The 17,871-nt window shown below is 32.6% G+C and overlaps 1 protein-coding gene across 3 annotated transcripts in view; it reads left to right on the top strand.

The window, feature by feature from the left end:
• LOC124366037 (mucin-17-like) overlaps positions 1–17,871 on the top strand; it is a 99,316-nt gene that overhangs the window by 6,061 nt on the left and 75,384 nt on the right. For all 3 annotated transcript variants that reach the window (XM_046822244.1, XM_046822245.1, XM_046822242.1), the window contains exon 2: positions 9,411–9,508. The gene's annotated coding sequence lies outside the window, so the exon portion shown is untranslated. The remainder of the gene's footprint in view (positions 1–9,410; positions 9,509–17,871) is intronic.

Here is a 17,871-nt window from a genome sequence, read left to right as displayed (position 1 = left end):
CGCCACTTCCACTACACCCAAGTGGATGGGTCTGACGTTATCTTGCTCACTGTCAGAGTATCGACAGCAGACGTAGAGCACAAGTAGTGTCCTTTCAATGTATAGGAGTATAAATAAATATGATGCATCGCGATGGGAAAGTTGATGGGTATTTCCATTATTTACCGTCTATTCTCATCGCCGACCTTGACATTTAGCCTACTTTTCTTCATCTATCTTCCTTGACAATCTTACATCCCTCCTACCTACGTAACTTACACCTCAACGTAAAGTCCTGCACCGTTACACGTGTAGTTCACCAACATTCTGCTAAAAATTTAAGTAACCATGTTTTGATCCAAAACCTTTAAATAAACTGAACCGTTTCCTTTCCATAACTGCCAGTTATTACTTAATACAAGTTTTGAACATTAAAATCTTTTTTGTTGTGTGTGGTATAATGTTTTTCTTTAGTTTATTTTTATTGAAGCAAAATAATACCAATGAGAATTTTCTAATCACAATTTTACTCGAAAATTTTATAAGAAACCCAAAAGTTAAATTAAGTTTTTTTAAGAGGTTAAATGTAAGAAAGGACCATTGGGTCCTAATTTAGCCTCAATAAAGAAGTGTTTTTATTCTACTCAATTAGAGAACAATATTTTTAGAATTAAGTAGATCGTAGATTATCTAACCTAACCTAACAACATGACATAACCTAACCACCAAATCTAATGTTTCCAAAACTAAAGTGCACTTAAATATATACAATATTATAAAATTCATGGATATGAATTTACAATCCAACGCAATCCTTTTGCAATCCAACGCACTTGCTTTGGATGTATAAACAGGATACCAAGTGCAAAAGGCCCCTATACAATCTTAAGGCTCTGAAAAAAACTAGAGAAATAAAATTACGCATGTATGTAAGAAAGCATCCAGGATACTTTGGCCAAGTCTAGTCTAAAAAATATCAGTGGACTTTGAGTGTACACTTCGGCTTGTACACTGAGCGGAAGGGGAAGTTTGTGACATGTATTTCAGCTCTGTGATAGAAATCACAAATGTTCGTTAAATTTTTAACTTTTGGAAGATTTAGATATTTTCCTGAAAATTCTTCGACAGTATAATTTCCAGAAATGGTCTGTCTCAATTTGATTTGATTGATAGGAGTTTGGTCAAGGTCATTTGACTCGTAAAACGGTTGTACAGGAGAAGAAAAAGACTTGTCAGTAAAATACGTAAGAAATTACAATTTCAAAGTTGAATGGAAGATCCTTACGGCCTTCCTATCGACAAGACTTTAACTGACCAATGTGAATTACTGTCGATATAATTGTGGCAATTATCTTACAAGCCAGGTTAGAAGGGCTCGAGATATGCCTAGTTATTCAATGTTTGATGTTATACCGCAGATATTTCAAAAACATTAAGATAGTAACCGACAAAAAGTTCGAAAAAATTCTTTTCGAACCTATAAATACAAAGATAATGTCTTAAGTCAAGAATTTAGCTACTCCAATTCTTTCGTAATCGTACTAAATACGTATGAGAATTTAAACTTATTACAAGCTAAAACTATGTTCGGTTTGGTGTTATTTTTCACCAGAAATCCGTAATAAATAAAATTAAAATTCGTATTTATTCATCGTTAGGCCTATAACGGTAAAAATCCTTATTTCGCGCAAAAACTACTCCTGAATTAATTAATTCTTGAGATCTTCTGCGGAAAGGCAGAAAATCTTACATAAAAGGAACTTTAGATAAAAGATACAATTTGGCAACCTACTGAGTGATTGGCTTCAATGTAGGTCAGCCAAATCCCATGGAATGGCATGCACCATAATGGAAACTCGATGTTGCCTGTATAGAAATGAAGCTTTATGCAAAACTTTGAGTCTGTATGTCACTTTTTTCGTGGGATATCGAGTTGCCACACAGAAATGACGTTTTTTCATCCCTTCAAGTATAGTATTTTGCTAACGCTAAGCCAATTATGTGATATATTTATACATTATAAATCTGGTATATTCAATAGAAAAGTACCTAACCTGTTAGCCTTGTTGTGCCAAGGCTTACCGGTTTCATGGATATTGAGATTATAGTAACTGTCAATAGAGATAAAAGAAATCCATAAATGTACAGGTTATCTCAACTGTGATTGTTTAGTTTGAGATTGTGCTATCATTATTTTTACTTCTGCACTTCTGTGTTGCCTTTGTTTAAATTCATTATCATATTTTGAATCAGTCCTATCAGATACTACACTAACCGAACCGTATTTACAAAAGCTTTCTCCAAAGTAAGTGTGATATCCAACCAAAATATCACTAATAAAATATTGTACTTTTTACAGTTTTTTAAACACGCTATTAAATAATTAAATCAGCTATAGATTTGAAATGGTGTATGAAACCTCAGCGAAGCCTCTAACTACACGTGGCGTGGTGTACTTCTACTATGTTACGTAAACAACATCAATATTACTACATTCAGCAAATAAGTACATGAGACGTTCACAGATTTTTATTAGTCATTAGGCTCATGCTCCAAGCGAAACAATTAAATTTTCGACTTGAATCAGAGAGGCTGACAGAATAAATTGCCTGTTATTGAATTAAAAATGTAAATAAATCAGGTTGATGTTAAAAAATACATGTTTCCGTAGGCAGGCATAAGTTTATGTTTCAAATGAAGTCAATTGTCAAGTTATGTCAACGTTAAAGTCAAATTTAAATGCATATACAAAAATAAAAAACAAATTTCGCAGAGGAACGTTGAAATCTTTTTAAAGTAAGATTTGGAACATAGGCTAGAAAAACAGAAAACTAAAACTAGCCGTAATTTGTGAACGAGTTAGTTAACAAATAGCTGATAGAGACAGAGTGATTTTCTTCTCTCCGACATCGCTTTCTTTTGGGATACCGTACAGAAAACAAGAACCGATCCGTCATAATGGCATGTAATTTTCGCATTAAGTAAAATAAAGTCTGTCGGTTTTATTAATGAAGTTTTATGGTTCCCTGTAAAAATACTCTTCCAAAAATAGTGACCTCCAGATAATACCAAAGTATCCAGTAATCTAAGGATACCAGATCTTTAAACATTGTAACCTTTTGTATTCAAAGAACGTATCTATCAAAAGTGACCACATTACAAACACTGGTCTGTTATTATGTAAGTACACAAAAAGCATCTTGCTATTTTGGAATATTTTGCGTTTTTAAATTACAATTCAATACATTAATGAAAGTTTATGAATGAGAAGTATTTGGCTACAAAAACTAAAAGCAATCATTTTATAGTTCTTTTCAAACAAGAATGAATATTTGTAATAATTTTTAATCCAGAAAATCATCAGAGATTATTCCCGTGTACTTGGATATCTTTTTAGTACCGAAGGTCTCCTCTTAGGGATTACGCAGTAAAATAATCGTTACGATAACTGAATTAAATCAAGAATAATTCTAATGCATTGTCTAAATGATTGATTACTTTCAATTTGCTTCACAAGGATGTGGCTATATTTCTCCTAAACATATTTGGAGGTTGAATTTCACTATATGACTAATATTTAATGTATTTATTGTCTTTTGAAATGTTTTCGTAGATTTATATAGGTAACGGAATATTTCAGTATCATAGTGTAATAGTCGATTATAGCTGTCCGAAAAAACTGTAGGAAATCATTCCTTTGAAATGAAATGAACTTAATTAACGAAGTTTCGCAGGAAAAATAAGAATGTATAACGCTTTTAAGAGCAAGGATCGAGAAGGCTGAAATTACATGCTGAAAATTATTTAAGGATAAATTTGGAATTCAAAAATTGGAATTACAAAATGTGGCTTGAAAGGGGTAAACAATAGCTGAGTGACCCTGTGCTTGTCAACTTCATAGAAAATATAAAATCCAGTAGTCTTTCTTGATCAGATGTTCTCAGAGCAATGCGATGGCCAGCTACAGTACTACCATTGACTGAACCTAGCATCAATAGTGGACTCTGTTGACGGGTCTTAGTTACTAACTTCAGTAAGACGTGTAGGTTTGGATTGTTTTTGGGTCCACATTTAGTCGATTCTCGCGTTAATTTGTCGTATTAAACGAATAGAATTTCCTGACAGTAACATCAGCCAGCACGTTCATATTTTCGGTACAGTAAAAATTTTCGTATTTTTTAATATTTACAGTTTATAAAACAGTGGAAATTAAGTTTTACTATTAGGATAGTTCAAAAATGCACATCACGAAATTCGCCTGTAGCTCAAAATTGGAGCAATATACTTGTGCATAGACTTATTTGTAGAGTTTTTTTTTCAAGATGGTTTTTTACATTTTATACATAAATACACGCCTTGAAGGTTAGGCGTTATTGTAGTTAACAATAATAATTTAGGCTTGGATCAATTGTTTATATTATTATAGATAAAATATGTAAAGTGTGTGCATATATTAGAGATTACAACACTAACGAGCCGATACAATAAAAAAACTGTTTTTTTATAAATAATTAGAATAGGATGTCGGGTTTGATATTATGTATTCATAGTGACAACTTTCCCTGAGAACTATAAAACTGCTCAAATTATGAAGTCAAATTTAGCATAGAATCACTAGTTATAGCAATATTTTAGTCGATGAATGTGTTAGTGGGCAATATGATGTCAGCGTTACAAAAATAATCTCAAAAAAGACAGATCTGCGTCATCATTCATTGCTAATTAGATGTCGATATTGAGATTCCATTAGAAACGGCATTGGAATGATACTCTCTTTATTAACTCACCATTTGGATTTATAATTGTAATATGTTTTTTACTAGGGCTACTTACTTCGCGTAAAATAATGTCATTAATTTTACGCGTTGTATGAATTATTATTACATAAATCATAAAATAATTATAACATTTTAAGAATCTCGTGTTATTATTTAAATAATTTTGTGCTGTAAAATGAATCAAGTGACCAATACGTTTGTGTACATGTTTTTGGATTTTCGATTTTCGTGGTAAGTGAGGTGTATTTACGTGGTAAATACATAATATTTTTGTGATTACTTTAAAAAAAAAATAATAATGCCTACTATAAGCACACAGTAAATATTAAAATCACCTATCTAATATTTTTTTTAAACGATACCGCAAAATCGTTAACTTGGGCCAAAGATGAGCGTATTTTGGTTAAACGACCTCGGCATAAAGCTCACAGTTGACAATTATTATAGAAACTCGAGTTTAAAAAACAACGACAAAAAGCTGCAGAAACTGTGATTACATTAAAATTTTGTCTTTTAATCTTGTGTTCACAAATGTAATGTTCTAGATCTAAACTTCGAGGGTGTCATGCAATTAACTTGAAAAAGGTTTTGGATTTTGGTCCTGCCGCACAGTTGATTCATGGGTTTTCCTAGACCTAAATACGATTTTAATGCCCATGACGGTACCATATTCTTTAATCATAACTCGTAACCGTTTTTTTACACGTAGTAGTCGTTCTTATTAACCAGTAACAAGACTGCTATACAAATCATGGTGTGGTCTCATCAAATACTGGCTAATATTAAAAATATTTAAAACTTGGCTAGGTCCTACAACTTAGTGTGGAGTCGTTTCCTTTATTTCACAGTGTATTCCAATCAAACAGAAAAAAATTCCAATCTACATAAAACTATCGTTGGTGGTTTGAGGTTTCATCATTTCGATGGCCGAGCAGACAAGGCCAGACGCCTAAAAAAGATCACGTGAGGCAGACAGTAAGAGTAGTAACGTTGTTGTCTGCTCCAGATAAAAGAGTTATGTAATTAGTCTTGTTTATCTTTCTCTGATAAAAGTTCATCACGCCCACTCCTCATTTTAATATTATACGTTGATCTGTTAGAAGATTGTATGCAATTATCGCACAGTGAGTATGATATGATGTAGCAACATTGTGATGAAACATAGCCAGATGTTAAGATAAGATTGTGAAGCATTAAATTCTAATCTTGATTGTAACACGTGTATTGTCCTGTCCAAAATATTATTTACAATTGATTTAAGGACATACACTGTCTTAGAATCAGTTTTCGAAACAAGGCCAACGTTGTTAATTATACTTAAATACTTGTCTTGTAATTAAGTTGAATACTTACTTGCTCATTACTGTGGATGACTGGGTTTGTAACACCAAAAATATGAATAAAATTAAGGTGTCCTATTCGACGTTTTAGCCTAAAAGGTGAGTAAGCCTTAAAATATTATATGCTCTCATATCCTTATACAATTAGTTACTATTATCGTGTAATGGGAAATACATATTTCAAATTCTAAACTGTACAGAAATTCATGTAAAGAAACTTTAAGAAATAGTTTATGTATTTAAGTGCTTCGACATCAAATTCATATCATATCATTTGGTTTAGTCGATTCGTTATTGAAATATTTGAAGCAGTTATAAACTTATCATTTGACCTACTTATTTAATTTTGAAGGACAGCTTAATTAAATACAAGATAGCGTTCTCGTTATTTGCACAGTATTCAGAAAAATAAATTCTTTGTTTTAAATTGTTTATTTTTGTAAATTTTCTCACAATAAGATATGAATGGCTTAAATGGTCATATTTATTGAAAACAACATTTTTGCAAATATCTAGATCTACTTAATATAATATAATTTATAATTATTATCATAACAAGATAAAAAATAATTATGATTTTACTTCAGATGTTTTATACTATTTGGGACTTGTATCTATCTAAAGATGCATGAGTGAAGCCCTACTGTATGAAAGACAATTTTACACACTAATTTGCTAATTTTTACATCAAAATTATCCACTATTACTGTCAGCGTCAATTAATACAGGTATATTTGTATTTTCACTAGTGTGTTCTGTGTTTTGTTTTATATAAACCGAACTCAGCACAAATTATTGGAATTCCCAAAGATTTGTGAATTATAGCTCTCCGAAAGTAAGGTTTCCTGAAATATGTATACCTGAAGTCGATATAAACTGTTCAAGTATGGATGTAAGAGAAGCACACAAACAAACAATTGTTAAATTTGGGTAGAAGGGAATAAAACTATGTATGTATGTAGGCCTAGTCATTCAAAATATGGATAATGTACAAGTTTTTTTTGTTTGTTTATGGTTTTTTGTACATAGTTTTTTTTTAAATCCTCAGGTATTGAATATTTATAGGGAATTATCAGTTACAAAATTGAATGCTTTTTGTCTGCTCAATCTTGAATAGAAAGTTGATATGTAACGTGGATTAATTTCGATAAACCTACAGAATGTTATGAAAAAAGATATTTAAAAAGTGTAAATCGTCTAGTAGGCTACTAGTAGATTAGTGATAGTCCAAGATTGGTCCATAAGCGTAGTATTTTCTTTCAGCCATGCATTTCACATTTCCAACAGCGATACCGAAAGAAGCCGAAAGAGCTGATAAAGACTTCTAATTTAAGGCTTAGAGAGTATAAATTCAAACTAAATACTGGAATCTGATGACTATTTAGCGCACTGTGCAATGTAGTCTGCTAAACCGTTTTCTATTGATTCTAACATGTATATAGATATATTTAAAAATTGGTAAGTTTTATAGGAAATATTAACAGATATACTATTATATATTATCTAATATCTAAGTATAGTGGCAATTAGCAGAGCTGTAGCACGTCGATCAGGTTATAACGTGTTTGGCTAGGTTAGGTGTAGTTTTAGTTAATTTTTGTTGTTAGGTTTTAGGATTTTCATGTTTAGAAATGTACATATCTTTTAAAAAACGTCTTTAATTTGGTTAGGATCGATCTGGTTAGATTAGGTAATGGGATTTCATATCTGATATTAATAATAATTATATATATAACTGTTATAGCTGATAATTGTTATTTGGTAGTTTATGACATAGCCTACCTAGGTATTATATACATACCTAGTAAATTCATGTGAAATTGTAAGAAAATGACTTAATTTCACTTCATGATGAATTGTATGCAGATTTAGATTTTTCAATCTCTGATTGGCAGCAAAAGTTTTTGCAAAGAACAATCTAATTGTAGTACTTTCCAAAATGAAATGCTTATTCTAGAATAATTTTTCGTTATGTTCTAAGTCTATACCTAATTAATTGATTAGATCAAAATAAAATTGTAAAGGATATACTTACTTAATCTTTACAGATTTTTAGCTATACTTTTTTACATTCACATTCTTATGATCTTGAAATCTGACAGAAAAATAACAAAAGTCACATGGTTTCTAAAATTTGTGCTAAACATAAATGGCTAAAATAAGCTGTTTCTTCATATTATCTTCAGCTAGGTTTTCACCCTTACAAGAGAATGGAATGTACATTTAGAAGTATTCACAGGAAAGGTTTGTTTTCTAAAATAGTACAAAATAACAATAAATCTTAACCAAAACCTAGATTTTAAAGCCAGAGCACTACAATTACTGTGCATACTGCTATGTGGCTATATGGCTGCAGTGGGCTGTTAAGGGTTAAATTTGTTACTAATAAACAAACACAATAAGTAACTTCTGTTGGAGAGATTTTATTGATGAAATGTATTATAATTTCTTCTATTCATATAAAATACAGCTCAATGTTACCACACTGTATGTTTCCTATGTACGCCAGTTGAGGTTCGCATATTGCGCAATTAGAGGAGTATGTACTGTACCACCCAAACTAAAAACGTATTAGGCATAATAAAGAAAATGTCTTTAATTTGACGTCACACTTAAGTATATGTTAGTTCGAATTTCGTTTGTATATTAGTCTTGGTTCTACACCACACTTCTCTATGTATCTGTTAGTATAAAGTAAACGTTTACCTCTGTGCATGACCTTGGATATATTTTCTCACTACCAGCCCTAGACTACCATTCGTAGTATGTGAATATTAGTTGTACATTGTATTGAGCAAAAATCACGATCATTAAAGTTAATGCATGAAAGTAAAAATAGAAAAACTGCACAACCCATCCAGAAGCATGCAGTCGGAAATGTGATACATTTGAAGGCGTGTCCTGTGATTAAAACAATTATTTAGGCCGCAGCGAAATATTTTAATTGGTTTTCTCAGCATCTAAGGTAGGTGCCCATATTTTTCAACTACAAATTTTATAATAATTAACATTAACACTTTTAGAGTAGCAGATATGAATATTAATTTTCGATTCAGAGTAAAAATATAATCAATCCATGAATAAATCTGTATAAATCGCAATAAAATGCATTTTTTTACTTTTACCTTTTAATTCAATTTGATTAAATATTGGTTTAATTCATACAATAAACGGATAGGCTATATATGGGGCTCTATGAGCTTGTAGGACTTAACGTTGGAATTTTATAATATTCATTATTTGTTGTCGGATCCAATTTCTCGACTTGTAAAAGAGAAAAGCAAATATATGCGATACTGTTTGTTTTTTTCAGAGGAGGACAATTAAACGATCGGAAAAGTGGTACGGCAAGACTAACCAACCCCAGTCGCCAAAGAAACATGTGTTGGGGGCGGAAGCCTCACAGTGATGGTAAGTAATTGGCTTAACCGTTGTTGTATTGAGATTCGTTAGCGTTATGTTTCTATCATGTGTCTCCTTAAAAGCGGTTTCTTGTCAACCAAGACACTTCAGGGTTACATACAATCCTGTACGATTCATCTGCATCTGAAGTTTGCGTGATCTCAGGCTGTATCAAGTATAGAAGACGTCCAGTAAATTCGAACAAAACCGTGGCTCTTACGCATAAATGTATTTACTTTATTAGGTCCTCTGTATGTCATAATGTTCTAATAGAGGAAGTTTAAGGATAACAGGATGTTTTAGTTTTTAGGAGATTTTAGTTTAAACTAAGTATCCTGTGAAGCTAGTTACAGAGATTTGGTATTTGAGTTAGTAAATACAAATTTTGTATGTGTTGGTGTATCTTTTAGTTTTTGCTGTATTCTATAGCGACAGATATATTTTTTAATAAACGTTTTTGGTAAACGTCAGTTCTTATTACCATATAGTTTTCTTAATTTTATAGTTTCATAACCACTTTGACTCAATGCTGACTAACGTATATTTTTGTCCAATATAAGCAACGTGGCTTTTATAAACACCTCGGTACTGAACCTACGTAGGCTACTCCTGCTACGCTCCACAAAGCTCCGTTCCCTAGATTTCATAAATATCCGAACTTTGGGATTGAAAAGCCTATAACTCTGGCCTTTAAAGACTCCACAACTCCTTTATTGGTCTAACCAGCTGATCTTTAAAACGTCCTGACCTAATGAAATACGAGCTTTATGGGCGTCTTATTAGCCCACTGCTTCCTGGAAGCATCGTGCGTCTAGGAACCCCAGGCATACGGGAGCTCCCGAATATCCCTGGTATCTGGAAGATACCTACCTCTGAGAGCTTCCAGACTATAAGAGTTACCAACTGGAAAGCACTAGTATGTAAGCCACTTAAAGACCCTAGGCACTAGGAAGACTCTGGATCCAAGGAAGTGAATAAAAGAAACTTGAGATATTCTTTTACCTAAAGGTGCTAGAATTGCGTACATATACAAGTCTAATAGACCGTTTATAAATCTATTTATCTGTTCTGTAAATGACTATGTACATAATGTACAGCAGTAAAATTTTTATGCTTTTACAGGCTCAACCTTGCTCCTTAATTCGTTAACATTTTCATTTTATCAAACTGAGTGAAGAGGTGATTTTATTTAGATATTTCCATAGTTAGATATTGACTACCCTTAAATGCAATATCAGAGTAAAAAGTTCACAGTAATGGCATTTTATGACAAGCTTAAAAATAAAATTCTACTTCTTAATTAATAAATAATAAAAAACGAGGTAGGAGTACGCCAGCCCATATGTCTGTAGCAAACTTCGCTGAAATTTCATGCAAAATTTCAAGTCGTTTTGCGGAAAGTTAGGCTTAGTCAACGCTCAACCAAATTCCGTGGAGAGACACGCTTAATCATTTAATTCTATTTCATCTACAAAAATGAGGCTACGTGCAAATTTCATTTCTGTAGATCAATTCATTCTCGAAACATCGAGCGGGAAGTCAGACAGAAATTACCTAGCCTTCCTGAATGATAGGCTTCGCTAACGCTCAGACAATAAGACGATCAGCGTACTTACATTCTGTGTTGTGACATGGTTACTTTTATTTTCACACCGTACATCACATAAATCTTATAAGAGCGTAGTAATTGTTAAATGTATAGCAATACAATGTTTATTTATATATCTAGAAAAATTGATGTATGAATCGTGATTAAATTCAGCGCTAAGTTTTAAACTAATCGGAGAAAGTTCATTATTTTATGTCTTGGTTATGGACACGTAAGAAGACGCATGAAAAGGTCAAGGTCTAACATACTCTGAGACCACGGCATCCTCATTAGTATGCCCCTATAGTGAAGTTTAGATTTGAATCAAGGTCAGACTAAAATGGTATCAGAGTGTTGCATCACTTGCAGCAGAGTGCGTAGTCCGTGGGTCGGGATCTGCGTTACAGTGTAGGGTATTATTATGGATTCTACTTTTGGTTGTCCATTGGATTCCATTGTAGACGAGTAGAATTAGATGTCATGGAATACTTAAATAAATTGCAACAGCAAGTAGTTAATAGTAGAAGACATGAGAAGTCAATAGAAATGTTAGAAGACTTAGCGGTTTTACCGCATTACGATCGAATCGATCTCAAAAAAGAAAGAACTTAAAATAGTAAAAATCATATTATTGTTCTAACTCTACAAATGTATTCTAATATTAGATTGGCAGTGAAGCTAAACTAATTATCCCAGAATATATATGCCTATGCATGAATTATATTATAAATAAAACACTTATTTATGTACGTGTACATTGCGATTACCCACCTATGAAATCTTGACTGCCAATAAATGAGTATTCCAACAATTTATTCATGTTTGTAATTAACAGCTTGTTCTGCAGATGCGATTATTATTGTCTGAATTGAAACTTCCAAATTGCCATATAAAATCCCAACTAAAAGACTTTTTAAACATAGAGTTTGAAAACGTGATCTCGTGGGATATTTATTGCGTTGCCTACATGTTTTTATTATTTTTTACCAAAAATAATTATTATCATACTTGGCCTAATAATGGTTGAATCGAATATTAAATCATCTGTATAAAACCCCACTAAATATTCTCAGATAATTTAAGTTTTTGTCTGAGACATATTTTACTTTCCCTGAGAATGTGAATGTGAATTTAAATATGAACATGTATAATCAACTAAGGCAACATTCTGAATTTGGTAATAGGCCAGTGATATTTAAAATAATTGGTAATAGGCAGCTACACTTTTTTCCTAATAGTCCAGTAGCCTAACTGGAGGCTTGACAATATTCAAATTAGGTACAAAAGAGACAATCTGTAATTATAACCCATTTAAATAACAAGTCTTAAAATCTAATTAGTTGAACCCTCAAGTTTACAGATTGGAAATTATAAATTGAATGTTAATAGATTTTAATAATTTGTGGGCGTTACACATTGTGCATTAATGACAATTTTCAGTTTTGTGTTGTAAGTTAATAATTTGTAAATGCTACTCTGACTTGTTTTATACCTCGAATTGTGGAATAAAATTCACTGGATTGAATAAATATTCCTGTGCGAAATTATCGCCAAAGAACTTAGATCCACGACAAAATCACACCACGGGACTCACGTGTTGTGCGATGACCCAATTAATACCACAAACAGTAATAGATTGGTTGTTAGGAACCACTAAGAAAGGGCTCTTGTTTCCTCTGGCCTCGCTACTAGAAAAAGTAACTCTCTGAAACACTGTTACTGCATGCAACACTTCTGGGATTCCATAAAAATCACTCATCATATTTGTAGTACCGTATTTACTGTAATCATGGGTAAATCCCTGTACCCTAAATCGGCACACCCTCCACCCGAACCAGCGTAAATATGCCATATAATATATCACGGGCTAATAATACAATATACCATTATCATATTCTTTAACTGCTGCGATAAAATTTGGCATGGTTACAAATTCGGGTCTTGTACAAATCATTAAGCTCTCTGGATGCAATAAAAAGTGTTCTAAAATTGTGAACATTTACATTTCGGAAAAAATCCAGTCTAGTTCTAAACCCATATTAAAATAATTACATAAAGGAGTTTTGTAGCTTAAATATACAGATTTACAAAATATTTTAATATATACATTTTGGTTTTGTATTATATTATTGATTTGGAATCGTACAATGCTGCAAAAAATGTTTAACCACGGGCGTATTGAGGGGCAAATTTCAAAAAGTATTTTAAGCGGTCTTGTAAAACTTACCAATATTTTTGTAGATTAATACTTCAGGATATGGACTGTGGAACTCTTGAAGTACCAAGTTTTATGACACATGAAACTTCGGTAATTTTGATTGTAATGGATGTTTTGGATGTGTTTTCTAATTATTATTTTATGGTTTGCTCAAGTACCTACCTTTATGGATATCAGGTTTTGCATTAAGGGTTTTGTTCGATTCAGCTAAATCTACTAAAGTAAATCTGTTGTGTATAGTTGTAGTCCTAATCTTATAGTAATTGCCTAAAGTTTTATCAATTACATTAAAGTTTTTTGAATACGTTGCATTACTAGTTTATACCTCATTATATTATAACATTAAATAATTTTTTGTAATATATTTATAATTGTTTTTTGTAGATAGCGCGAAATCACGACGTTTGAAATGACCAACAAACTTTAGCTTTATATGCAACACCTTCTCATAGACTGTTCATTATCAAAGCTACAAGTTAATTAACAATTAAAGCAATAACTAACTACATCTGAACAATATAACTAGGCAGTAACTACAGAGACTGGGTGCAGCCACTAAACCCCTTTGGGCGGAATATACGCAGACCGGTATATGCGCTCCAACACGCCAATCAATAAATACGTCTGGCGTATTACTCCCATCCGCCGCCTCAGCCTCCCACACGCCTGGATGTCTGTCTGTCTTCTGCCTGCGCATCTCCGCAATCAATACATACGTCTGGCGTGTGACAGTAATCTTCTAGGCCTTAGGCGCGAACGGCATTTTGCGAACGGTATTTAAATGTGGACTGGTGGTCATCATGAATGCAGGTAATACTTAACTAATTAGTTAAAATATTGGTGTCTTAGCATTAACTGTAAATTTTTTTATCTTAGGGGTTAAGCCAATGAAATTGAAACTCCAGATCTTAATTGAAACACTTGGTGTTACATAATTTATTTCCTATTATCGTTGTAGAAAAAGTTTTATGTAAATCATCGTCATCGTTCTTTACATAGCTAAACACAAGGTGTTGTATGCACACCTTACTTCGGGTCAGCATTGGAAGCTTCGCGATCGTATAAAAATTGCGGTCCAGAAGTTCCTGCTTCGTAGAGATCTAGTCTACGAAGTCGTCAATGCGTCTTAGATCCTTGGTTTCAGCAGCCCTGCTGGTATATTCCTCTCACTCATCAGGCCCTCGACTTCCATCAGCGACTTTCTAGCCCTCTGGATGTCACTCAGGCTGAGTCGTGAATTTGTCATCACGTGTCGCAAATTCGCATTGAACGTGTTAAGGATATGCCAGAATCAGTTTATCATATGTCTTGACAGGTTGTGACCTTCCTCTCGAAATCATTCATTATTTTAAGTAATTTCAGTGTTAGATAAAACATTTGAACTCTCACAATTATCTACAACGGTTCTCCAGAAAAAATAATAAATTTCCTTCACCCTTTTCAAGTTATCTATAAACATTGCTAGAAATTTGTATGGTGGTTTAATGTATCTATAACTCTTATTTTGTACATATATTGGCTATAAATTCAAAGCTCTTCACTATTATGTATCTTTTTTGGATTTGGAGCACATCCGAGTATAGTGCTCTGATCCACAGCCTTCAAGTTCCAATATTAATCTTATGAGAATATTTTTGTTTAGTTTAAACAGCTGATTATTAAAACACGTGTTGCTCGGTAGTTACTCTCCACTAACCATGTTAATATCAGCTGATTGGTTATAATCCACTGATCAAATTGATATCAGCTGTTTCTTTATGATGGTTTAATAGTTTTTATTAAAATAGTTTAGTTCATCTCAAGCTCTTATACTGTTAATTTGCGTGTGTGCCTCTGAACAGGCTGAATTCTAAAAAAAATGTAAATAGCATTTTATGTTATGAATAGATAGACATATGTTTAGATATGACATATCGTGTAATTTCAGAATAAGTCACATTGTTCTTCGCCATTCTTGAGATTACTAGAGGAATTTTATTTATTACTGATACTAAACCAAAATTCTTCCTAAAGCAACTCACATAACATACACGTTTTCGAGGTGGTAAGATTTTAATGTAAATAACACGTTTAAAGCAACAATCACACACATGAAATCTCAGATCCAAGTAAAATTAAAAGCTACCCAAATATCTTTCAAGACTTGTTACGCAAATTAATTGTAGCTCTAACTATTTAACTAACACGAGTAAAATTTTTCCCCATTTAAATCATGGTTATTTTTTTGGTTCCTAGCACATTATCATTCAACCTCATTCTACAAAATATAATTTTGAAAACAACGGAATAACTTTAAAATATCAAAGGTTTTATCGCACCCTAGGTAGAAGTACGAAATGTTATTTCAAATTATCTACATGTCTTTGCTTATCACAACTATTTATATTAAGCGATATTCATAGGCTATATCTTCCGCAAGACGCTCTGTTCTAAAAGGTGAGAGACACTCTGTTATAAAATCGTATGTATGTTGTTTGAAGTGCGGCTTTCGAGAAAAATTAAAAACATTAACTCAATTTGTTCGCCAATTATGGGTGAGATGACAAAAAGAAACTTACTTCAACTACCGACCTGTAAGAGGTGTTTTAATTACTGTCGTCCAATTAGTGTATAATTTAATTACTAGCAAATAGGAAAATATCGTTTCGCCTTGTTTGTCTATAATTAGGAATATTTATGTTCTCTCAAAGTCCCAAAGTTACACATAAATCTACTAATAATAAATTCACAATATCAGTAAAATAAATTTTAAACTACAAAAGTGAACTTTTAATATTGTGATTAGGTTTTTATTTTAATTGAAGTTTATACAACAGTGAATATATTGTTATGACGCCAATATTATAAATTTGAAACAAATGAGACTGTTTTATTTCCAATGGTTTAAAAGTTATGTCTTTGTGTATGGTTGGGTTTAAAAGATTGATTTATATATCAAAACTATTGCTACAGACACTCAACTATTTTAAATTTTGTGTAAAATAACAACCTATGTACGTTTATGAAAAGTAGAATTTTTAAATTTAAATAGCTTAGACAGTGTTCTTCTCGAGCTATAATAACAGATACAAAATTAAAATTTAATTATTTTAAATTGTTGTATAAGCTTTTTAAATAAAAAAATTCTACTTTACATAAAAACTATTTAAATACATAAACGTGTTCTATACTAATCGTATTTTTGTTGTTCGGTCTACTAGTAAGCGGACGTCACTCGGACAACGAATATTGAACGTTTAATTGAAAGATTTTTCAAAGGAAATTGTTGAATTAACCTGTTCGGTCCCTATTGTACATTATCAATACTTATGTGCAGCTCGCCACAAAACTAGATTCGACTTTGTTCAAATATGTACTGATTGTCAGGAAGGCAATCCTCGTCTTCGTGTGGATGATGGAGGTTTCACAAGCCAAGTGACCGTGTAGTTAGTTACCAAGTGACCATGTAGTCAGTTACCAAGTGACTTAGTAGTTAGTTGTCACGCCAGCCATCACTAGCCACCTGTAAGGGGCGCTGTAAGCCAACTCCAAGGCAAATTTTTTTTCTCCAAGTTCCATCTGAGTTATTCATTTGTGTTATAGCGGTGTTTGCATCAACTCGGTATTTTCAAAATATGCAATATAGTACATCACGTATACATTATGCCGTTAAAGAATGAGCCGCGTTTGTGTCTCTCTTATCAAGTACATTTAATCTAGGAGCCGAGATTCAATTTGCATTGTACAAACACGTATTCTGTATTTTCTTGAAATCAACAGAGGAAATTTTAGTTGGATAGAAATCGATCGTCAGTCAAGCTAGTTTTGATGTTTGAATGGTTGAGTATCGAATATATTTTGGATATTTTTCTCGAATCATATTTTTATTTCCTCGACACACTTATTGTTTGACACATATATAACTGTTATATATGTGTCAGTAAACTAAATAAAGAGACTAACAGCCGCTACTTCCAGAGTCTGTACGTGATTAGCTAAAGCTGATTTCATATGTATTTACGCATATCACGCTTTGGTTTTAAATGTGTCAGTCTTGGACAAATATAACTTAATCTGAGAAAAAATAGTTTCATATTTTTTACCTATTTACTACCTTCCCATTTCGACCTCCACCACAAATTGCGCGGCTGTTAAGTGTTTTAAAAACAAAGGAAAGTGCATAAATTAATCGTCGGGGCCATGGTGTGAGGCAGGCAGATTCTTTGACGCCGATTTTGATTTGCCTTGTAGTCACAGTTGTTTTACGAGCCTCTATTAATTGTGTATCTATCAATATAAAAACTAACAGGTTTTGTGTTTATACAATTCAAATTGGCTCTTGGACTATTCCAACTTTTGTCATTCCTTAACCCCTCCACGAATACCTCATGCATATGAAATCTCGTCATAACAAATTGAAGTGAGTTACGTAAAACAGATGATGGACACTCCGCTATAACGGTAACGAAGTGCTGCACCTTGTCACTATGAAATTTGCAGCATCATCCAGCTTCTGGAATCCAATCGTTGACCTGCTTACTATAGTGTCGTGAAGGGGTTCTGCCAGCGCAATCCGGGCGGAGTTCG

This window comes from Homalodisca vitripennis, chromosome 7, assembly GCF_021130785.1.
Source record: "Homalodisca vitripennis isolate AUS2020 chromosome 7, UT_GWSS_2.1, whole genome shotgun sequence".
Classification (NCBI taxonomy): Eukaryota; Metazoa; Arthropoda; class Insecta; order Hemiptera; family Cicadellidae; genus Homalodisca; species Homalodisca vitripennis.
This window is presented reverse-complemented; position numbering and strand designations above follow the sequence as displayed.